General features: G+C 41.1%; 1 long non-coding RNA gene across 2 annotated transcripts; it reads left to right on the top strand.

The window, feature by feature from the left end:
- The first annotated feature begins 247 nt into the window (after positions 1-247).
- Positions 248-19,864, top strand: LOC110364562 (uncharacterized). Of its 2 annotated transcripts, none has more exons than XR_002423429.2 (4): positions 248-1,601; positions 15,542-15,708; positions 18,996-19,122; positions 19,240-19,864. It is a non-coding gene; the product is annotated as an uncharacterized LOC110364562 (long non-coding RNA). The 2 variants fall into 2 exon arrangements; XR_010471303.1 differs by lacking the exon at positions 248-1,601 and adding an exon at positions 12,741-12,906 and having other exon boundaries at positions 18,333-19,122.
- Positions 19,865-23,895: the final 4,031 nt, after the last annotated feature.

Genomic DNA, 23,895 nt, shown 5'->3' with positions numbered 1-23,895 from the left:
TTAACCCCTTGACTGACCTCTTGATCCCACCAGTTACCAGGCTGCTCCATGTCACACCACACCTTTAAGCGTCAAGCAAACAGATACGCTGGAGGGAAGATTCCTCATTCTTGTACTTTACTCAATTTCTGATCTTTTCATCTCCTTCCAAGGAAAAAAAGAAAAAACCCAACCCCAAAACAATCCCTCATTGGTGTATTGCAGCAGGACTAATCAGATATGAATGTGAAAATACCAATTTTCTACAGTGCCTTCCACATAAAAAAATGTTGCTGCATTTCTTTGGCAGGAACAAGGATGAACCAGTGTAAAGGTGCTTGTGTGTAGGCTGTTGGAGATTCAGTGTCTGAAGAAAGTGGTACCTGTGTTAAGCGTGTTTGTGTTAGGGCTTTTAACACAGTACCTATGGCAGCAAAAAAATAGATTCCTCATGTGACATGGCCGACAGTATGTCCAGGAACATGGCAGCCATGATGAAGGGACAACTCTGAGGAGCCTAAAAATGAACAAGAAGACATAGTGTCAGGGAGATGTTCTCAGTGAGGCAGAATTCACCTCCCTCAGTTCCACCAAAGGTTAAGGGCCTTGCCACAGCTGATTTCCTGATTTCTAATTGTGTGTTGCACTGCCCAGATTAAGTTTTCTTTTTACAGTACTTCCAAAATGTGACTCCTCTCAGCACATTTTGCCTGAGATTATTTTCATCCTCTACCTTCTGGTATGAGGGAAAACTGAGGTGTGGACTGATGAAATGGTTTGTACAGTGCTGCCCAGCAAATCAGTGTTGCAGCTGACTCAGAATTATTGATGCTTGACTGTGACTTCATGATCATTAATACTGAATCTGTGCCTCACAGCTACGGTTTCAATTGGGCATAAATACAAACCTTTGTGTCAAGCTAGCTGGGTATAAGCATGGTATATAGCGCTTATATCCTGTCACAGAACAGGCTTCCTAGAGAGTCTGTCAAAGCCCCAAGATCATCAGTGTTTAAGAGGCATTTGGACAATGCCCTTAATATTATTTAACTTTTGGTCAGCCTAGAATTGGTCAGAGGGTTGGACTAGATGATTGTTGTAGGTCCTTTCCGACTGAAATATTCAATGATTCTATTCTATTCCATTCTATTCTGTGGACACTGACCTTCTGTGGGGAGGCTTGAAAAAGTCTCTACCTTTCAGCCCAAGAGCAGCTGAGGCAAAGATGCCCTTGCAAAGTGCTTGGCCGCTTTTGAAAAAAAAAAAACCAACAACTGAATTCTGTGCCATGTTCTGGGTTATGTGGCTATGGAAATCCTGACCTTGCATCAGGTCCTGCAAAACTGCAATTTGCCACCCTATGAAAGCATGACTTTCAACTCCTGTAACCACTGCTGAACTTCCCATCTCACTAATACCCATCTGCGCTTTTTTTTTTTTTCCCCCAATACTGTATAAACTTTGCTTTTCATCTGTTCCTGTGAGGTAGGGAAATGGAATGATACTTTCATTTGACAGTTCAGGAAAAGGAGAAAGTGGCTAAATAAGAGCTCCCTGCCGGTGTGGCAGCTGCTGTCCGGAGTCCCCAGAAAACCCATCAGTGATACTCACCCACAGCTAAGGTAAAAACACAATCATGAACACATTTTAACTCCTGTTAAATTTTGAAACTTTTGAAAACATGTCCTGACTTGCCACATGTAGATGGGACATGAATGTATTTAACACATTTACTGGCAAATGCACTAAAATGCAACACACCCTGTCAACACTGAGAATTTGAAAACATGTTAATTAAAAGTTTTCACTGACACTTTTTTTTTTTTTTTTTAAATACACCTTTATCCTCGTCCAGACAAGCCTTTAAAGAAAGTGAATCTAAGCGTGGTTTTGGGAGTTGTAATCCAGTGTTTACAGAAATCCTGCAACAGTGTGTGCTTTCTGGTATTCCCATTGTGCCATTCCCCTGGGCTATCTGAGCTCTGAGGAGGTGCTGGGAAGCCTCCTTGTGTCCCGGGGTGCATGGAGAGTTTTCCTTTGTGCAGGGAGGATAGTGAGCAAAACAAAAAAATAATAATCAAAGTTTACATGGAGAGATAATGTTCCCTATGTACCAATCTACTTCAAGGTCCTTCTCCTGTCCTTGTCGTTATGCAGAAACAATGTAACAGATGCATAAGAAAGAAAACATCTTGCTTTCCCAGGAACTGTCAGGCTGGGACAGTGAGGGAGTTTCATTCTTGTTTTATCTCTATATACTTTATGATAATGAGAGAACAGGACAATATGATCTCAATAATGTTAAAAGTTTCAAGTTCGAAAACTAAATTCAGATTTGTGGAAGAGTTGCATCCTTTCCTGTTCCAGAGAAATGAGTATTTCATGATGTCCTAATAAGTACTGAGATTTCTTACTGATCCATCACTTGAGTTTTGTCAAGGTTTGCTCCAGTTTGGCGCAACGCTATCGAAAGCTTTTAACCTTTGTGTCACTCACAACCATTACAAGCCCTTTACTAATATTTACCAAGCTTTTATTAACTGAATACATTCAACAACGTTTGTTAAATAGGATCCATACTGTTTGAATGTCTAGTGTGCTGGGAAACTGGAAACTTAACAGAGTGTATATATTTTAAAAGTATCATACAGTTTATTTTTTTCAAATCTACTAAAAAATATCTGTCAGCCAACTAGATAACCAGCCTCCAGTAATGAGGCTGGTTACTTCTGTGGGGGGGATGGGAAGACCCACAAACTAAGATCAAGAATAAGAAAACTCAACAACAAACCCAACCCCAAACAAACAAAAATTCCTTAGATCATACAGAAGCAAAAACACCCCAGTAAAGCTCAAGCTCCTCCCCTAAAAGCAATCACAGCAAGAAAAAACAACTAGCAGGGAAGGTGCGAATATACCACTAAATAACTGGCCCTCGCTATGTACTGGATCTACTTTGAAGAACCGCATTTCAGCAGCAAAAAAGGGCATTGGGGCTCCACTGTGTTAAGTGGTGCATGGCCAAATAAATAGAGCTAGTAGCCCTGCAGTAGGGAGTTTTAAACATTTGACATCTGTCAGTTCTAAGGATAAATACTGCTCTGACTAGTTCTCCAGTAGTTTTACCCACACTAATTCAGTGCAGCAGCAGTCTTCTGCTCCCTTCGCTGCTGGGCTCTGGCCCTACAGCTCCACTCCCTCTGTTGTGCATGCCCTGGCTTTCCTCTGACCTCCTGATAACCAGCAGAAAACTATTCTCTCTCTCTTACCCCTATCTCCCCCTTTTTGAGGGGTGAAGGGTAGTTTCCTGCTGGTTTAGCTTCTGCAACTCTTGGTGTGGCCAGGCAAGTAGGAGCGATGACAAGCAGGTGATAACCTGATTTGGCATAAAGTTAAGCTGTGGTTCCAATGGCATTTGCTTCAGCAGCACCAGTGTCTCACATAGTCCTCCTGCTCTTCAGCTTCTGCTCGTTTCCACTTTCACTCTCATCCTTCAATTCTGCTGGGGGGACTGCTGTGCATAATAAAATGCCTGATGACCGGGTATTCATTAGAATGACATTGATAGGTGATGCATCATTAAGTGTTTTTGAAAGACCACGTGTGCTTTAGTGATGAGTGCTTTGCGTTGTGTGTCTACAGTGTTTCTGATGAACAAGTCAGCCTGGTTTTTATGAATTCCAGCTAGATTGTGGGGAAGCTTAAATAAGAGTGGAACTGCGCACGATTATGTTGAAAAGTGTCATGAGGTGTGAAATGAAACCAATGTCCCCAACTGAACAGAAAGCCAGCTAAAATAGGAAATAGGAAGCATTTGTGCTTGATTCAGACTTGGATTCCTTATATTTAGTTGTTGTGAACTGAAACTGATTTAGGGCTAAATCAAGCAAAGGCTCAGGGTTGTGGACTTAATGACCTCCACGTCAAGTGCCTTGGTTCTCTGTAGGGCTCAGGCTGTGGGGACAAAGCCAAGTGTCAAAGTCTGTAATTGGCCCAGCTGGCAGGTGGAGGCTGGCACTCTGAGTCTGGTTTTATGATTCTCGCTGCCTGAACAAATACGTGGTAGCCACAGGTGCAAAAGGCTAAGCAAGTATGAGTTGTTGTTGTTATTATTGTTATTATTACTATTGCTATTATTATTATCCTTAATTCAGGGAGACTGTTTGCTTCAGGTAACTGGAAATAAACACTGTGGCAGAAATGTGTGTGACCTGTACTGTCTGGTGTTCCAGTAGGGCACAGATTTGATATCAGTGGTCATATAATCCCCAGCTACACAGAAAGCCATGTAAAATAGGAAATAGGAAACATTTGTGCCTGTTTTAGATACTTGAATTCCTTCTCTTTGGTTGCAGGGAAGCACATCCCTTCACTTGGGAGCTGACACTCTGACCTCTTTCCTGTGGTGAGGTGCTTTAGCCTCTTTGAAAGCTTAAGAGGCAGTTCCCTTTTCATCCAGCAGCTCAATGGTGGGGCTCAGGAAACGTGGGTTTAATTCTCACCTCAGAAAATTTGAATCCTTTAATTTACCTCCCTTTGCTTTTCCCATGAAGTTCTAGGGTGGGGGAGTGTGGGCACAAATGTTTCCATTTTCTCTTGCTGAAGTTGTTCAGCCAACGAATTAAGAGTAGCTCTTTGGCATGGAGAATTACATAGTAATTGCTCTAAAAAATGAGCATGATTCTGCAGTCTAATTGTTTAGCATGCTTGCCTGGCAGCGAGAGACAGCTCGCCTGAGGTTCTTGCTCCACTGAAAATGCTACTGTTACCTATTTCTTCTGAGCAAACAAGGGCTGGCACCAAGTGTTAGCAGTCTGACCCACCGACTACAATACACAGTTGCGATCCCTTTTTATCTCATTCTTCAGCCCCCAAATAATCGGTTCTTTGCAAAGTGGAACAAAGTGAGCAGAGAGAGGCAGTGTGCCCTGGCACTGTCGTGCTTCCAGCTAGGCAGCTCAGCTGCAGAGATTACACTAGGGCTAAGAGAGGATTGTATGCCATGGCCCTTTTCCTACTATGTGTCAGGACCTCCTTCATATGCAAGGTAGATCAATGCCCGTGTAAACATTGATTGCTCTGGACATCACACATGCAGAGACCTCCTCTGTGTCTCTCCAGGGAGGGCCCTTGGGCAGCTCCTCCTGGAGTGCTCTGAAGAGAGGATGACTGAGATGGAACACACTCCATTGGCTGGGCATCTCTGGTAGCCCCTCTAGCTTCTTCTCTCTCCTGGCACTTTGAACAGCAGTGACATGTCAACACCTTTGAGCTATAGTTCCTGGGTCCAGCCTGATGAATTCAGCAACTGGGTAATGGTTTTGAATTCTCAGTGTGTGTTTGGACAACCAAAATGCACATATGTCCTGTCGTAGATCTAGCTGCATTTTTCAGCCCCATGAGAGAGACACAGGTTCAGTGTAGACAGGTCAGACTTTCAATATTTTTTTTTCCCCCTGCACAGTGAAAGAATGAATAATATCATTCCAGTATTATAGACTCACCACAATTTTATTTTGGTTTACATTATATCTATACATTTTCATATCAGAAAGGGTTGTCAAGTGCTCAAGCCCAGGGAAGTGGTTGAGTTACCATCCCTGAAGGTGTTTAAAAGGTGTACAGATAAGGTTCTTGTGGACATGGCTTACTGACTGAGTTAGGTTAATGGTTGGACTTGATGATCTTGAGGGTCGCTTTCAACCAAAATGGTTCTGTGATTCTATCTGTTTCTTCTATGTATCTTATTTCTTTTAGCACCTCGCTTTTCATAGTGACTCCATGCAAGAGGAAGAAGTTCATATCCAGTTCTGCAAACCCCTAGAAGAGTCTACCTTATTTACACAGTAAGACTAGTTGTCATTGGGAGTGTGGATATGTAGGACGAGAACCACCAATTTAAGTTTAATAAGTAACAGAAATTACTGTGTGCACATTCAGGGGCTTGATTCAACTTCTTAGTGTAAAAACAAGTAATGAAAGTCCCTTTTTTTTTTTTTTTTTTTTTAACAGTGGTTTAAAATTTTGCAGTATAAATGCTCCTGCAGCCACATACTGATTTCTAAATATGTAGTGACTGGGACAACTGAGAGGTTATTTCTGTAGCAAATATAGCAAGAAACCACAGCTATGAGGCTCAAAGGCTACAGGCCAGTGCATTATGAGTTTTTAAAACAAATGTGTTAACAAATACAAATTCAGCTGTTTGATTTAGAATGGCATATATGCATAACACAAGAAATAGAGGGGGTTATTGATGAAAGAACTAGTTTAAGATGAGTGCATTTGTGTCCGTATTCCTGCCCTGTGTCAGACTGCCCATGTGACTGGGGTCTCTGTAGGTATATCTGCCCTGCAGAGCAGGGTGCTGGGCTGGCACGCTATCTGTAGTGTATCTTGTTGTGGATATTGGAGGCAGACAAAAAGATTAGCATAGATGAATTGACTTCACATCTTGGTGAAGAGATTTTTTCTGCCTTAAATTCTCTGTGTCTGTGTTGCCAAACACACCTTGTACTCAAGTGGCTGCCAAGCCACCATGAAGCAAAGACAGCAGAAGGGCTTTGTGGATGAATGGGAAGCTCCTGAGTAAATTCCAATATAAAAAGGAAGCACACAAGAGGCAGAAGGAGGAGGAATATAGACACTGTCCAAGTATGCAGGGATGGGTTCAGGAAAGCCAAAGCCCACCTGGGGCTGAATCTGGTGAGGGACAAGAAAGGCTTCTACTTGTACATCAGCAGCAAAAGAAGGACTAGGGAAAACGTGGGCCTGCTGCTGAATGGGGTAGGGGCCCTGGTGACAAAGGATACAGGAGAGGCCAAGGTACTGGTTGCCTTCAGTCTTTGCTGGTAAGACCAGCCTTCAGGAACACCAGGCCTCTGAGGTCAAGGGGAAAGTGTGGAGCAAGGAAGACTTACTCTTGGTGGAGGAGGACCAGGTTCTGCACCATTTAAACAACCTCAATGTATACAAGTCCATTGGGATCGGATGGGATGTACATACCCACAAGAACTAAGGGAGCTGCCTGATGTCACTGCAAGAATACTCTTGGTCATCTTTGAAAGGTTGTGGTGATCAGGGCAGGATCCTAAGGACTAGGAGCAAGCAAATGTCACTCCTATCACCAAGAAGGGCAAGAATAAGAATCTAGGGAACTACAGGCTGGCCAGCATCCCTGCAATTGCCAAAGAGAAGCTGTGGAGTCTCCATTCTTTGAGATCTTCAAAAGTCACCTGGTCACAGTCCTGGGCAACCAGTTGTAGGTAACCCTACTTGAGCAGAGAGGCTGGATGAGACAATGCCCAGAGGGGCCTTCCCACCTTAGCCATGCTGTGATTGTGTGATCTAGTGTGAGATATTGTCTTTAGTGCTACCTCAGCTATGCCCATACTCCAGTTGCAAGACATTGCATTTCTATGCCCTTGTGTCTCAGTCAAATGGTTTATGAAACACCGATATTAATATCCTCTTATGTGCCTTGGAAGATTAAATACACCAAAGATTGTGAGGTGCTTTCAGTAAACAGGCATACAAATGCCTTCTGTACCCATTTATAAGATAAACTTTACAATCTTTTTTCCTCTGTACAGTACAAATTACATGAAAGTGCAAGAAAACAATATCTATAATAATGTTCTTGAAAGGAGGTCCTAGGAAGCTGAGAAAATCACAGGTTTAATGTGAACCCCTGCCTTTATAAGTTCCCATGCCTTCTACGATACTTTGTTAGAGTCTATACAAAACAGATGAAGTTGTGTCATAGTAATTTTTGTTTTTTCCTTTTAAATTATACTTTCTCACACTTTAGTAAGGTTTCCCATTTCCCCCATGCAGCTATAAAAGGCTGGCTTCAGTCTGTTTAGGCTCAAGCCATGCACGCTGGTTTTTTATTGACAAAAGCAGATGGCGATTTCCCCTACAATCCGTTTCCTTTTCACTGGCTGGCATGTGAAATGTGGCGAGCATACTGGAGGGACACGCCATCATACCACACCAGCCTCAGCACTCTCCCCTCATGCGGGAGAGTGCAGGACCTGCCTGCCCATGAGGGATCTGAATTACTGGAAACTATTTCACATTTGGCTTGGAGCTATTTTGACAATCTTCAGCTGTATCCTTTATTTCTTCCTTCTTAGCATGTAAATGTCCTTTTTATAGCAGCTATTCTTACAGAATTTATAGTTCTCTTTTCTTAAAGCTTCTCATTCCCACTTCCTTATTTTTATCTAAGTCAGTCCCTTTTCATGTCCTGGGCATATACCACACTATGCAAAACACATACATTCAGGCAGTGAAATCTTGTGTCTTCCTCAAATTACCACATGATGCTGGCCTCTATTATCCAGTTTTTAATCTTCAAAGTGACAATTATGTCCTTTTTGCCATACTACCTCTCAAGCTAATGAGAAGCTCCACAAAATGTATTATTATCTTCCTTTGTATGCTTCCTTAAAGCCCTCCTTTGCTATTACATCTACCAGTGCAGAGCAATGACTGGTTGCTCCATTGATTTCCATTTTTCTTTCCTTGGATTTCTTAGTAGATGTTTGGAGTCTGAAATCTCTCTGGGATCAGGCATATCTTTGTGGGCTGATGTTGCCTTATCAGTTAGGACAAGGACACAAAAAGTCCAAATTCGAGCCTCTGGGGTGCTTTAATCTTGACAGTCCCTGAGCAGAGTTCCACTTTCTGCATCTTACTCAGCATTGTCAAGGAGGATGTGCAGCTCACTCAGTGTGTGGGCATAAAGCCTGTAAAGAGCTTTGGAGCAGCAACTGGTGTGACACAGCACATGCAAGGAGCAATTTGTCTTTCATTCTTAGACCCCCATACATCATGGGTACTTCAATTTCTTTTTCTTTACCTCCATCAGGATTTTTAGATTGCTTTTCATATAGCTATGTTCAGCACTATTTCTTTCAGAACCATTTCCATTTAAATTTTTCATTCATGTACAAAGAAAAACTTCTGAAATGGACTAATGGAGCATCTGACTCATTTAAATGCTTATAAGCCTAATATTGCATTCACATTACTGAAAAATACTGACATGTTTTTCTTTAAATATGAATTTTATGGAACATCTATAATCATGGGAACTTTTTGTATTCTTAAGCATTGTGAAGTTTGTATATACAAGAACATTTGAGATGCATCATGGGTGGTCTGGAAGACTGTGAGCAGCAAGCATGAAGCACCTCTACACTAGTAAGAACAGGAAAAATTCAAGCCAAAGATGGTGGAAAAGCTGCAATTATCGCTGTTTGTGCAGTTGTATTTTCAGCGCCCAAAGAAAACAGGTAACATGATGTTTTTGGAGAATTTTTCCAGCCTTTGCACATTTGCAACAAAGTGAAATTCAGGTCTTCTACAGGTTGCAACTTCTGTGGTGGTGACAAACAGAAACTCAGGTTGAGGCAGATTCAAAATCTTCAGAGCTGCATCTGGCTTAAGCAGCCAAATTGAGACCATTCAGTCTGCAAAGTTCATTCTTTATGAAAAACATAATTTGACTATTCACCAATATTAATACTACAAATGTCTCAAGGTATAAATACATATTATGGAGCTCTCAAACTTTTCAAGCAAGGGATCAGTCGGCTTTTTGGGAGATTCGGATGACTTTCTTTCTTCTTTAAAAGCTCATCACTCCCCAGATAGAGCAAAGACCAGCCTTTGAAAGGCTTCCATATCTCACCTCTCATACTACACATCTCATATAAAAACTCCTTATAGAGGTTAGGGCACAGGAGGACTCCTGCCCTTCTGTCCTCAGGGTGCAGGACCCTGTTTCCAGAACAAATCCTTCCTCTTCTCCTACTCACTCCCACGCCCTTCTCGGGACCTACGGGTTCATAAGTGACCTTACACAGGCAGAAACTCTAAGCTGCTTTGGCACTTGCTTGAGGACAAACAGCTGACAGGGGTGAAGAAGGAGTCAGGAACTGAAGTGGGTTTGGCTGGACCTGGCTGGTGGAGCAGAAGGCAGGGCATTCATGTCCCAGACACTCAGCTCTGCAGTAGTGTCAGCAAGCTGTAATGTCATTGTCCTTTGGTACAGTCATCAGCAAGCACAGCCATCCTGCCCCTTACCACACTGCTCATTGTCGCAAGAAAGCAAACTTGCTTTGTTCTGTACCATCAGGTTGTTCTTCAGAGCAGATAATTGTATCTCAAAAAGGCATTGTGTATGATTAGAAGAAGCCAGGCTGTCTGAAAGGCTTCAGAGGGGACGTTTTGGCACCACAACACCTGAGACTGGGAAATGATTGTATTATCTGGCCGTTTCTCCTCAGAGATACAAGCTGCATGCAGCTGCCCACCCAACAAAAGGTTTAAAAGAGGAGTAAGGCTAACCACACCTTTTCTCCAAAACTGTGGGTTCCCTTTTTGTTTTTCATTTGAAACAAAGCAGAAAACACAATTTAAGTTTGTGCTCATGCAGACTGGTGATACAAGGCTGTGGTCTCCAGCTCATTGCTATGAAGTCCTCAGGACAGGTCATCTCACTCAGTCTATAGGAAATGCACATCTCAGGGCTGGGCTAGGTTTCCCTCTGAGATGTTTCTAGCAATACTCTTCAAAAGCCCCAGTGAGGAGGACTCTGGCTCACTGGTCCGGTGGGTGGCCTTGTGGCCATGGGTGAGAGAGCAGAGAGTGGCAAATAAATTATTAGCAGAGTACAAGGTCCCTGAACCTCAGAACATAAAGTGGGCTTCTCACAAATTGCATCTTTGGATATATCATAAGGTAATGAGGTGCTTCCCTTCTGATGCCTCAAAACGAGGTCTGGGGCATATCACTCTTCTTCTTTCTCTTCCTCTAACCTTCATGGGTGGCCCCACTGAGATACCACCAAATTTGACAAGGCAAGGAAGAAAATGTGGTGGGTTTATTTTTGTACCTATAGTTATTGTATTTCCTTTTTGTTTTGAGTTACTTGGAAATCTATATAAAAATACTTTGCAATATCATTTGTTTTCCTGGGCAGAATTAATTTCCAGCTCTGCTGAAATGCTGCATGAATGTTATACTCTCACAGTTGTAACTGAGTAGTTGTCAAGAGTCTTCAGGAAAGGTAACAGAATATAAACTAATAGAAGCATTCTGGCCTGGTATTTCTTAATTTTACTTTTAGTAACTGATAGTAGATTATGGGTTCAATTAGATGCAGAGGAAGTCTTCCAAACACAATGTTTTCTCCCTTAAAATTTGTATTTCAAACCTCTAATCTGTATACACCCACAAGTAATCTACATGCAAATGTATCTGTTATGCATTGACTCACTAACCCATTCATCATACAGAACCCTTTATGAGTATCACAAACTTGCTGCAGTTAAACAGAGATAAGAGCAACTCATGTTCTGGTTTTAATTCTACTTTACTTGACATGTGTGTTTACATATGTCAACTGTAGATGAGATTCCTGAAAGGCGTCCTTGGTAAAATCAGTACACATTTTAAGTAACTCTTACACTTCATTAAGGATGACGTGGTTTGGTATTTACTAGATCTTAACCACTGAAGCAGCAGATGTATGGGATTAGAAGGAAATGCAAAAGTTACAGTGTTGCACTACTCAGATCACCACTATATTTGCATATTTCTGAAGCAGAAAATCAAGCCAGCTCTGGTTTCCAAAGAAGTTATTGAAAGCGTCATTGATGACTGCACTTGCTGCTTGCACTGTGTTTTTGTTTGCTCTATTAATGATGTTAGGCAGATAGACATTGTTCTCTTTCAAGCAGCTTTCACAGAGTTAGTATCTGAAGCTCTTTGTTTTCTGGCTAACTTTAATGATAATTAATAACCAAGAATACACGGAAATCATAGAAGTTTGCTCTTCTGAGGACTGCTTTGTTACCAGGTCCAACAGCCCTGTGGAAGATCCATCATCCTCCATGTTATTCTTCTTACTTTGTTACAAAAATAACAACAATAACAATAACAACAACAACAACAACAACAACAATAATATAATGTTTGTTAGAGTGGAAGGGCCAACAAAGTAAAGCTTTACATTGTGGCAATCAAATGCTGAGTCATAGGTAGCTCCCCACAAGCCCAAGGCTTACAGTTAGACAAGACAGACAGAAGAATAGGGAAGAGACCATGGCAGCACAAGCAGAAACATGTATAAAGGCATTCCCTTTTTCAGGGGATGGGAAAGGGGTGGCTTGTCAGGGAGGAGAACACCCCAGGGGAATGGAGGAGTGTTGGGGGACAGGCTGGAAGGAGTCAGGGAGATCATAAGGTGCTCTCTGAAGCTGGGGAGATGATCAGTCAGGACCAGAGCAAGCCTCTGATTGGCACAGAGCAAAAAACAGACTTCAGGAAAACCTCTGAAGATGCAAATGTCCAACATTTCCCAGTTTGGTTCCTTTTATTTGTGTTAGCTGGCAGCTGCCTTCCTCTTTCTTTGCAGTCCTTCCCCAAAGCCATATGGAAGTAGGATTAAGGTGGGTGGAAAGCACCACCTTTCTCCTCATAACCTCAGAGCCAGGGGATCTCCTCTGAACGGCTTGGGGCCTGGCGTTACTGCCACCATCTGTTAACTGCTCCACTCTGTATTACAGCAATAGTGGTGTTCAATGGCCTCTGACAAGATGCAGACAAGGTCTACTGTCTGCAAATACAGTCAGAGGCAGCTGGGAGATCTTGCTCCAGCCTACTGGCAGATGGGACACAGAAAACCTCCTTGCCCTCTTTTTGTGTGTGGGAAGCAAACGGGTTAAATAATTTCCCTGAGGTCACACAGAATGTCAGCAGAAATGGGAGAACAAAGCTTACTTTTCCTGAGCCCCGCTCTCCACTTCAAATCTAAAATCCCTGCAGCTCTGGCACAGGCAAAAGGGAAGGTAAGAGAAGATGAAAAAGGATTAGTGAAGACAGGACACAACAGCTCACGACTGCTCATATGAGGTACTTTAATTGAAGCTAAGCTTTAACACAGCAGAGATGTAAATGGTGTGGAATTCACATCTGAAATGAAAATACTGACAAAAGTGTAGTCTGGGACTATATTTTATCTTCCGTTTTTAGCGTCTGTATCACTGTATCTGACTGCCTTGAGATTATCTATGGATTTTATTCTCACAAAATCACAGTGAGGAAGAAAAGTTTTATTCTCATCTTGGGAAGGCAGAATGTAGGCAGAAAAGTGATGAAATATCTTGTCTTGGGATCCCTAGGAAGACTGAGGCTGGGCTCAGCTATAGAGCAAAAGCTTTATAAGTTTAAATCTGTTTTTCTAAATTCCTTAAATCACCTTTTCTAAATTCGGTTTTTATGAATCTGAAGTCTACTGTACAATCTGTGCTTATATTTATGTCTGAGAAAGAGAGATGTGGCTTCTGGTCTCTTGCTGAATCTTGCTTGGGGAGTTTGTTAGGGGCCTTTTCAACAGAACTGCAAGGAAAAGTGAGGGCTTGCTGCAAGGCTAGGAAGGTTGAGGAGGGTGAAATTGAAGGAACAATTTCATTTGCTCACCAAACTCCGGACTATTTGGCAGCCTAGGGAAGCTGTTGGTGTGAGGAGCTGGAGGAATGCAAGAAAGTGCTGAAAGAGTGAGCATTGGGAAGAGGAGATTCCAAGAAGCAGCTTCTTAACTTCTTTACTCTGGGCAAGGGATCTGATGGGAGGTGGACGTGATTGCTCCCAGTGACACCCCAGTCACCCTTTTCTCCTGACCCATGCCTCAGATGTTGCCATAACATACTCCATAGCTCTCGCTTGGGAGCCAGTGGATCAAGGGACTGATGTAAAGGCTGGGATCCTGGATTCTCTTCCACAGTTGTCTCACAGCTCATTTGGGAGGAATGTCAAGCCTCTCCTATAGGTTTACCTTGCCTTTTGTCCCAATAAAGAATTTTAGGATGCATTTTCTGTATTGGAATGTACTGATTGTATGCTTTTAGAGATGTTTATTATTGCCTTTTCCTCTCATACTGAGTCATATAAGAGCTATTTCACTTTGCCCCCCTTCCTTCTCCCCCTGCCTGCCTCAAGAACAAAGCAAATCACTGCATATGGGTCCCACTGCTTATGAATGCAGTTTTCCTGGGGCCTCAATCAGCATGACATTTCAAGGCTTAGATCTGCATTTCCCAAGTCGGGGCTCAGAACCTCAGATGGAGTCTAGGTGGTTATTAATGTGTCCATTAACCTGAAAGAAATTCACATCCCTTGTATATTTATTCTTATACTTAGTTTGCAACTGATATATCTGTAAGAGAGCCTGCACCTGAGACTCATTTGGGCACCACAGGCTTAAATGCCAGCAGAAATCGGTGATGATCTGGAAAAAGGACAGTTTATTGTATAGACATTAAATAGGACAGCTATTTGTATTTCCTTACTAATACTTTAAGCATTGTCTGCAGGTCTGAACTTCAGCTGTCAGTTGCTCGATCACCATGTAGACAAGTATACATTGTGTTTATTGCCACACCAGAAAGCGCAGCCCATTGTGCTAAACTCTGCAAATTCTATCTGCCTTATCACTGCAGGATCATGTTGTGTCCTGTTAACTGGTATCACAACAGGGGCTTTGTTTGTGTAATGCTAGACTTGAGTGTTCAACATAATGAATACTCTCTTAAAGCTACTTTACAGGAGGATTGTTGCCATTTTTCACAATGAAGTTTTTTTAAACCTATGCCTGTATATGAGCAGTCAACATAACCTAGAACAACTTGAAACTCCCGTCTGGATGGTGCATTTGATTCTCTTATCCAGTATTTTTTTCTAAGATACTCTATCAAAAATGTGTCTTCTTGTTATTTATTTTTTTCTATAGTTGGAGGAGAATGTTTGTACATTAAATAATTTAATTTTCTTCTGCTTAGTGCTTAAATTTTCTAGATATTATAACTTTTTTTTAATTTTTTTTTATTTTAACCTAGTTTATTAGTCTCTAAAGAGCTCACCAAATTGTCAGTAACATTTATCTGATTCTCTGTTCTGTAAAGTGCTATCCCCCATGTTACACTATTTTAATTTTTTTTTTCTCTTATCATTGGTCTGTGTGATCCCAGGAAAGAAAATAAACATGGTAGGTTCTCAGATATTTGTTTGCATCCTCAGAGGAGAAAGGCTTTGGTACTAGTTTCTTTTCAGGGTCACAGAATAATGCATAGAAATGAGAGCATCTAATCACAACTATCTTCTCCTCTCAGAACAGCAGGCATTATAACTGGCGTAGTAAACTCAAGCGTAACAAGTATTGTTACCACAGAAAGGCACACACAGTGATACGTTTAGGTCTCTACACTCAAGAATAAAAATGTATGGAGGGAAAAGCATAAAGAGGTCACACCAGTACTTGAATACACCAGCTGCAAAGCAAATGAGTTGGGGAGAGTCAGTGTCTGCACTCAGAGTTCTGAGTCTCTAGTTGTGACAGCATTCACAGAAGCTGCTTTACAGATTAGGGAATTGTTTTCAATTAGGTTGTTATTTTCAGCACTATCTGAATTTGGGTTAGAAAACACAGAGATGGAATGGCGAGCCTGTATAAGCCTTGTCTTAACTTCATCTTCTACCTCTTTTTGTCCAGTGGAGCTGCAATACAGCTATGAAGAGTCCCAAGGCAGACAAGACTAATACATCCAAGAAAAACAAGTAACACAAAGCATCAGTCCCTATGGATATATGGTGTACAATTCCAAAGCATAGGTGTCATTAGCAGCTACTACACCCAAACAGAGAGGACTGCAGACTCTGGTAAGAATTTTTTTCATTTGAAAATGAAAGTTTGAAATAAAGAAAAATTTCCCATGAACATATTAGTTTTGACTTCAGATGGAGAAACCTTTCCAGTTGAGGATGAAATTTACAGTTAGAATGGAAGTGACAGAAAGAGGATGAGGATGGAAATTCATATTGTTTGGGTTGACTCTGTGGTACCAACCAAGACAAGTATTTTTGTCAGGGGAGAACCTCACCCTCTGTAGCCTTCAGCATCGTAACTTAGATCCTTATTTCAGCATTGGAAGACTAGATTTCAGCATGCCAAGATACGGTGGGGAGCCTTCTTCTGTCTCTCAGTCCTTCCTTTTGTATATATCCCACTTTATAATTAATTTTGCATTTGTAGGTAGAAAAAGACAAATAAATGAAATCTAAAAAAGTTTAATAGGCAGTAAAACTTTTATCATTCTGAATAACATCAATAATTCAGTGCTCAGCTTTTACTAAAAATATGCACAAAATTTCCTGTTAGCTGTCGTTAGTGCTTTGTGAATGGTCAGTATTTGTCAAACTCAATTTAGTGTGCACCAATAACCTTCTAAAACCATCTTTTCTTGTGTATAAGCTGTTTCTTGGTATGCTGGTCTTCATCTGTTTTCTTAACATTTTATCACAAATTTTTAACTGTTGGTCTCACTAGTTTGTGTCTTTTGCTTTTACCCATGCTAGGAAGCAGGTACAATTAAGCATGTCTCCTGAGAGAAGATGAGTTGGCCAGCGAACTGAAATTTGGTAGGAAAAACCTTGATGAAATTGGTAAATAACTCCCTGCTTTTTCATCAGGTCTTCATTGGTGGGGATCATGTTGGATTTTAATATCCAAATTGTACTGGCAGAAAAGAAACCAGTTCCACATATCCCAGGCCATCATCTTTTAGAAGGTGCTAGAAAACCACCTATCTGGACCAAGGAGAGTTTGATTAAAACTCATAAGAATAAAGTAAAAGCAGCAACATCATGCAAAGTCAAGTGAAAATGTTGATAACTGACTATGGTCTTCCCTTATTTGTTCTCTTGCTAAAGCTGAACTAGCAGCCACCATGGAGTTCTTTTCTTGTCAAAAATATGTCTGGCGAAGATGAAACTTCAGCTACACTGAAGTGACTGGGAGGGGATGCTGATATATGGTTGTGGGTGGAGATGTCTGAAGGGATGTATGACCATGCAGACAATCTTTACATGGCAAAAAAATTTCTAGTCAAAGAGATAAATGTTAACACAAACTTAAAGAAATTAAAAAAAAAAAAAAAGGAGTGTAAGAATACTCTTAAGCCCCTGGCAGCCAAAAAGACAGCAAATGTTTATTCATATACGGGCCTATGTATTTAAAAAATAATAAAATGTTGCCCTCTAAGGATGACAGCTTAGACATAAACTACAATAGAAGTTGTGATGTGATTAAAGAAGAGTGCATACCTCTGAGGATAATAAAGAACTGATTCCCTTAAACATTGTGCAAGCTTTAAAATCAGTGTCTGTTCTGGACAGCATCCTAGGAAGTTATCCAGATACCATAAATCAGGGAGAAGTAGCCACAATGTCTGGGGACTTTTATTCCTAGAATAATTGTATTTCAAAAAGATACCCTGAAAGGGTTTGCACAAAATACAGTGGCAGAAAAATGTTGTAGTTCAAAAAAAAAAAAAAAAAAAAAAGAAAGTATTTACATTATTGAGAAAGGATCACAGACATCCCTGCTTGAAATGATAGGATATTGACCTGCAACCAAGTTGCTATTCAGGTGATACTGACCACAGAATTCTGCTGAGATTTACTTGCAGTACCTACTCCAGTGAGTATACCTGGTGGGGTTATTTTACAGTCCCTCTAAGGGGTTAAAAAGAAATCTAAACGTCAGAAGAGGGAGCTCAGATGCAGTTGAAATGACGGTGGTGAAGATTAATGTTCAACCTCTGCCCTTGACAAGTCTCTAAGGCTTGGCAGTGTCTCACTAGAAGTCCATAAAATGCTTAGGCATGATTGCTACACTTTGGGAATAGCCAAATTCCTGAATTCTCTGAAGGGAAAAGAAATAAAGAAATTATGTTCATCATATATATTTCACTCCCATGAGGAGGTTACCGGGTTGTTTGTATATTTTATATCAATTCATATAGCTTCCTAGAGTTGGCAATAAAGTCCTCACCAAAACTTTGGCAAGCAACTAAGAAAATGTTCTGCCAGACACCATTAATACAGATCAATCTGGTTTCCTCTGCGTGAACCAGAAAATTATTTTTCTGAGGCAAATTGCAAACAGTTTTTTCCTCAAAAGCTTGCTTTTTCAAACTTACTGCATGCCAACAAATCTAGGATAATTCCTAGATTCATAGAAGTTAAGGCCAGAAGGGATGGTTAGATCATCTGCTCTGACCTCCTGTACATTCTAGACCAGTACCTTTCACCCAGTTACCCTTGCACTGTGCTCATAACTGGTACTTGGCAAAAGCAGTTACTCAGAAAGTTGTTCAGTCTCTGTTTGGAGACATCAAGAAAAGAAAATCCATCACTCCTTTGGCAGTTTCCTCCCACCACATTAATTAATTACTCTCACAGCAATTAAAAAAAAAAAAAATAAAAAAGGCTTTTCTTTCCAGGTTGAGTTTCTTTGGCTTCAGTTTTCAGCCATGGATTCTTAGCACACTCGTCTCCACCAGATTCAAGATCTTATGATAGTATTATCTCCTCACGAAGAAACTTACTCACTGTACTTCTCAATCTTTGATAAACTTCGGCATCACTCATGACTCTACAGTGAGTCAGTTTAAAAACCTAAAGGGACAGAAAACCGAACCACATGGGAGAGCAAACGGGTCACTCTCTGCTTCAGTCCCTGTGTGTGGGCTGCCTGTAGGGTCAGGTGTCTGCAGAGCCCATGCACATGGAGGAACAGGATGACATCTGCAAGCAGGGCAGCAGAGGAGTGATACACCCATGACTCCTGCTCAACCACAGCAACTGAATCAGCTCAGCTAGGCTGTGAAAATGGAGTTTCGGTGACCACGATCACTTATTCCAACTTCAGAGTGTTTATGGAATTCCAGCCCAAAGTCATATTTGCAATTTGTTTTTGAAATTTCAACCTCCAGTGGTGTAAATGGAACACATGATGAGGAACTACCTTGAAACTCCTAACAGAGCAAGACTTCTAGCACTTGCAGCACTATTCCAGTTCAACTTGCTGGAAACACTTTCTACCCTTCCTATATCATAGCACCAACAAAGAAGATGGTGACACTTGGCTTGTGTTTTTTTCCTAGAAGTAGGCACAGCAGCTGAGATTAGTGTGTGTACACATAAATTGTCCATCAACCCTGCTCATTTCCACCTCTGAAGGATCTGCCTCTCTGGTCTGGGTGACAGTGACAGGCTGGCTGACACAATCAGGTAGGCTACTGTGCGCAGGGTATGCGGAGGCATGCAGAGGGCAAGGAGGGCTGCTGTTCTGGGCCGCCGCTTATTTTTTTGTTGTTGTGTTTTGGTTTTGTTTGTTTCTTTGTTTAGCCATGCAATGTGTTTTCCTCTTCATGATATCATGCACTGGGCACAACTGGGAGAGAGAGAGAGCACAGCTCAGTTTGGTCCAGATGCAGAAGTGAGGGAGGGAACCTGTCGTGGGGCCAGTGACTCTCCAGATGTGTGCTCCTCTGCTCTGCCTGCCTGCTCTCTTCCCTGACCTCCAGCTCAACGGAAACTTCTGGAAACATCTTTTGTGGCTCCAAGGGATAGGACAGTATGGTGGGAGTTTTACTCCCCATTTTCTTTCCAGAGTTAACCCATTCACCTGAAAACTATTTCAATGAAGCTAATAAACTAGATGAAGAGGATAAAAAAAAATAACCTCTTCCTCCTCTGCTCTCCATCTCCTCTGATATTTTCAGTATCTTGTTAAATTTAACAGCTTACAAATTCACATAGAAGTGGAAAATATCTTTGTTTGTAGCAAGCATTTTAACCCATATTGATGTAACTATCACTTCTGTAAATCTGGGTAAAGTTTGTTATTTCAACCCACTTGTACAGACTTCAAAATCTTTTCTGCTAGTCCATAATCTGCTTTCTAAACCCCTGAGAAGTTTATTAGAGTCCATCAAAGGAATGGAATAAACTCTAGAACACTTGAAGTCCACTTTAGAAGTTCTGGCTTTTTTTTTTTTCTTTTTTTTTTTTTTTTCACAATCAGGTATAGTTACTCCTGCCTAAAGTCAGGTGAGTAGAATATATGTCCTGAATTGCAGGTGCAAGTCTTGAAAGCCACAGCTTTACTTCACGTCTCCTCCCCTTTTCTTCTCCTCCTTTTGGGACAGAGACAAAAAAGAAGAGGAAGAGATGTTGCTCTTTTCATCAGCTCTTCTTAATGGAGCCTGATTTAGTGCATGTAGACGTCATTTATATACCAAGAATGAACCATTTTGCAGCACTAGAATAATTCTATTGTACTGTATTTCTGAGGAGTAGCAAAGCTCATGGCTATTACTGTTAACTAGATTTGCACAGGGATCATAGACTATATAATAAAGAGCTCAGTACATAATTCTAAATGAAAATAACATACTAATGTGTGAGTGATTTACACTAACATCAGCTGTCTCTGCAAAAAGTTGCTGTTTGTTCTCATGCTTTCATTTTCCTGGGTTGAAGATTAACTACACATATTTTCTGATTGCTTTCTTGAAGTGGTTTCATATTAGCATAATATTTTTGTTCCCACAATTTCTCTCTCACACAGATTCATAAACTAGAATACACTGTTTTTTAAATATAGTTCTTATTCATCAAATGTGTTATTCAGACTTCTTATATTCACAACACACAAGTATAACTGTTGCAAGCACATTTTCCCCTTGCTGTAAGCAATATTCTTTTTTGTTTTCCTTTAGATAACTATGTAAGGCTGTTGCAGTGACAGCATTTTGGTGCTTAAGTACTAACACTTTTCTTATGGCCTGCATACTGTGTGCATGAACACTGCTAGTGAATCTAAATAAGAGGATTACTTCTATGACCAGGAACAGAATTTGACCCTACATAAAGACTGATTTTTGTACGTGCCATTAGGAGAGCTGTTTTCAAAACTGTGTGAATGACTGCAGGCCAACTTTCATGAAGATATAACTGTGGGTAATGAGATACCAAGGATTCAGGTGGCTGTGCGTTTTGCCTGTAGCAAAGGAGAGCTAATTGCTCAACAGTGAAAAAGTGCATTCAGAGTTTTGCTCACAGGTTTCTACGCTGCAAAGGGTTTTACACATACTATGGGTTCAGGGAGCTACTTATGCATTTTATCCACCCACTGTTTAACACTTCTTGGAGTAGAAATTATCTGATGCCACATGCCTCACATAAGAGCCCTAATCAGTTGCACAGAAGGTCTCACTCTCCTACCTTCTCTCTATCCTGATTTATCTGGTTTTTTTTGTTTGTTTGTTTGTTTGTTTTTTCCAGAGGGCTACAGTTCAAACAGGAGTTGGAAATGTTTCCCCCTCTCCTCTGCTCAACTCTTGCATAACTGCAGCCCCATGTTTAAGGATTTTTTCCTATAAAAAGAGACATAACTTCTTCTCCAGTTCTCCCTCCCCTGGACTAAGATAGACAGTAAACCCCATTTTACTGCACATCATATTTAAAAAGCAGAGAGTGCAGGGTTATTAGCTCCAGTCTTCTACAGGTCCTGGATGATGCTCAGGGCTGAGGGTCTATAAAACCCACAGAAGGGTTGGATTTGAGATAAATCCATCCCTTGTGAGTTCCCGTTGGCTAGATTTGGTAGTTTCTTGCTCGGCTAACCGGTGAACCTGAATCTTCTTATGAGGCCCTTGACTTTTTCCTAAACTAAGTTTACTAGTCCTTGTATTCAGACCCTCATTGTCTTAAGAACTGACATGGAAGTATCACTGTGGTGAGGGTCAATGTATCTCACCTCTTGGGGGAAGCGGCCCTCAGGACTGCTGTGAGATGATCTCATTGAGATCACATGCTGCTGTGCTTTGCCTCAGTGTAAACAGAGAAATGAATACCGATTGTGTGAATTCCCGAGAAACTGTAAAAAACTGATTGAAAGGGAAAAAAGAAATTTTCCTGCTAACATCCTACTGCTTAGGATACTTTGCAGCCTAAATGCAGAGAGGAGCTGCAGGAACTTTTCTATGACTTTGTGTCCCACTTCCTCACAAAAATTTTTCATGGGCCTTTTCTTGCCAAAGGTTTCTGTGAAAATGACTACTGCAGAAGAAGTCTGATTATGACTATTTTAGAGATCTTATTAACATCAGCATAATTTGCTAGATCAGGATGCCAAGTAAGAGAGATGGAGCTACTAAATATGTGGAAGAGTACAAGGTTTTGGCAGAAGAGGGAAGGATAGAAACTTTAACACAATTTGAGGTGAGTTTGTAGGGTAAACACGACTGGCAGAACAGTTATTATTAGGCTGGAGAATGGACTTAATTTCTAAGGTTTGGTTAAGGAGAGTTTTCCAGATGTTTAGTGTTAATAGAAATAATGATGTGGGAAAATAGTAAAGACTTTAAACTGGAAATGTCAAGACCTTCAGTATTCATTTCAGTGCTGGCATAGACATTAATAAATAACAGATTTACTCTAGTTCTGTTCTCTGAGACCATAACAGCCATTTGTGTCTCTTAAATACTTTCCCTTTAATGAGCACCCAGGTGTCCAAAGTGTACAGGCACGTTGCCTTGGCCATGCTACTGAGTATGAACCAGGAAGTCTCAGGATGTCAACAGGCTTGCCTCCATTTTCACAAATATTTAAAAACCAGTCATCATTTTCCCTGCCTGCAAATGACAAAAGAACATTTTTTATCTGAGATCACGCTGCTGTTCTCAGAAATCTGTCCCAAAGTATCAGGAGGTTTAATCACTGCTGTTCCCTTAAAGGAACTCCTAGAGTCAGTTAAGCCCATATTTTCTGTTCCAAATGAAGAGAAATGAAAAGCTGCTTAGGAGTTCAAATGGCTGGGGGAGGCTCTGGGAAGTCTTTGCTGGGGTGTGTCTGTGGGAATGACAGGTTGCCTGGAGAAGCAAGAGGTGACAAAGCATGAGAGGCAGGTAAAGTGTGAGGGAGCAGGGTAAATATGAACACTTCAGGGTGAGACTGGTTAAAAGCACAGATATACAGTGCCAAAATGCTCTGATCTAGCAGATGTTCCAGGCTGAGGGAAATGAAGCATTGTGGATTTCTTCTAAACAAGATTGCATCAAGGGAAACCCCAGTTCATCAACAGTTTGTCTTCCAACTGGAAACATCTATAAATAGCTAGACCCTTGGATCAAAGGAGGAGGAGGAGTATGAAAGCCTTTGGAAATGGTGACCTGAATCTAGATAAACCATTTTTTTTACAGATCTGTTTTGGATGTAAACTGATGCAAATGATTGGTCATAAAGGTTGTTTTTATAAAGTGACTTTTTAAAAAGTTTTTTCTTTGTGACTAACTTTTATGGGAATTTCCTAAATAACAGTTATCAGAATGGCAAAACTTGACAGGATCTTTGCAAGCTGCTCATGAGCCAAGGTGCAGGCAGATTTTTGAAGTCTATGGTTCTATCTGTAACTGAAGTCTCTATAATTTTGCTAACTTTTGCTTAAATGTGAATCATGATTCTTATTCTTTTGCTTCCTACCTTTCTTAGTCCCTGCCATATCATACTATGTATTTTTGATAAGTTAGTTTTCAGCACAGTTAGGTCAACTCACAGAAAGGACCAGTGGCACCAAAGCTAGCACAAGGAAAGGGACAGGAGTCTGTGCCTGAGTGTAAAGTTGGGACACACCCTCCCTTCTTAAGCTGTTGACGAGTGGTGGTATCTGCTCATCCTATATAATATGACTGTATGTGACAATACAAATACATTCCTCCTTCAAGTTAAGTGTAAGGGGATGAGTAATCCTTAGCTGCTTGAGCTGTACCCATGGTGGACAGGAGTGTTTACTTTGGGTTTGCTTTATGCCTTCTACTGTCACTATGTCTGCATTGCCACAAGTAAATATGAAAGCTCAGAATGAGTCCTCACACGTCTCTTGTGGCAAGATGGAGAGCTGATTAACAGCAGAACGGGAACAGGCAGAGGTACAGGCAACACTGCATCAGGCCCCATGGGGAGGAAAGTGCTGCCAGCATCTGTGTTCCAGAGGGAGCA

Source organism: Columba livia, chromosome 3, assembly GCF_036013475.1.
Source record: "Columba livia isolate bColLiv1 breed racing homer chromosome 3, bColLiv1.pat.W.v2, whole genome shotgun sequence".
NCBI classification, from domain to species: domain Eukaryota; kingdom Metazoa; phylum Chordata; class Aves; order Columbiformes; family Columbidae; genus Columba; species Columba livia.
This window is presented reverse-complemented; position numbering and strand designations above follow the sequence as displayed.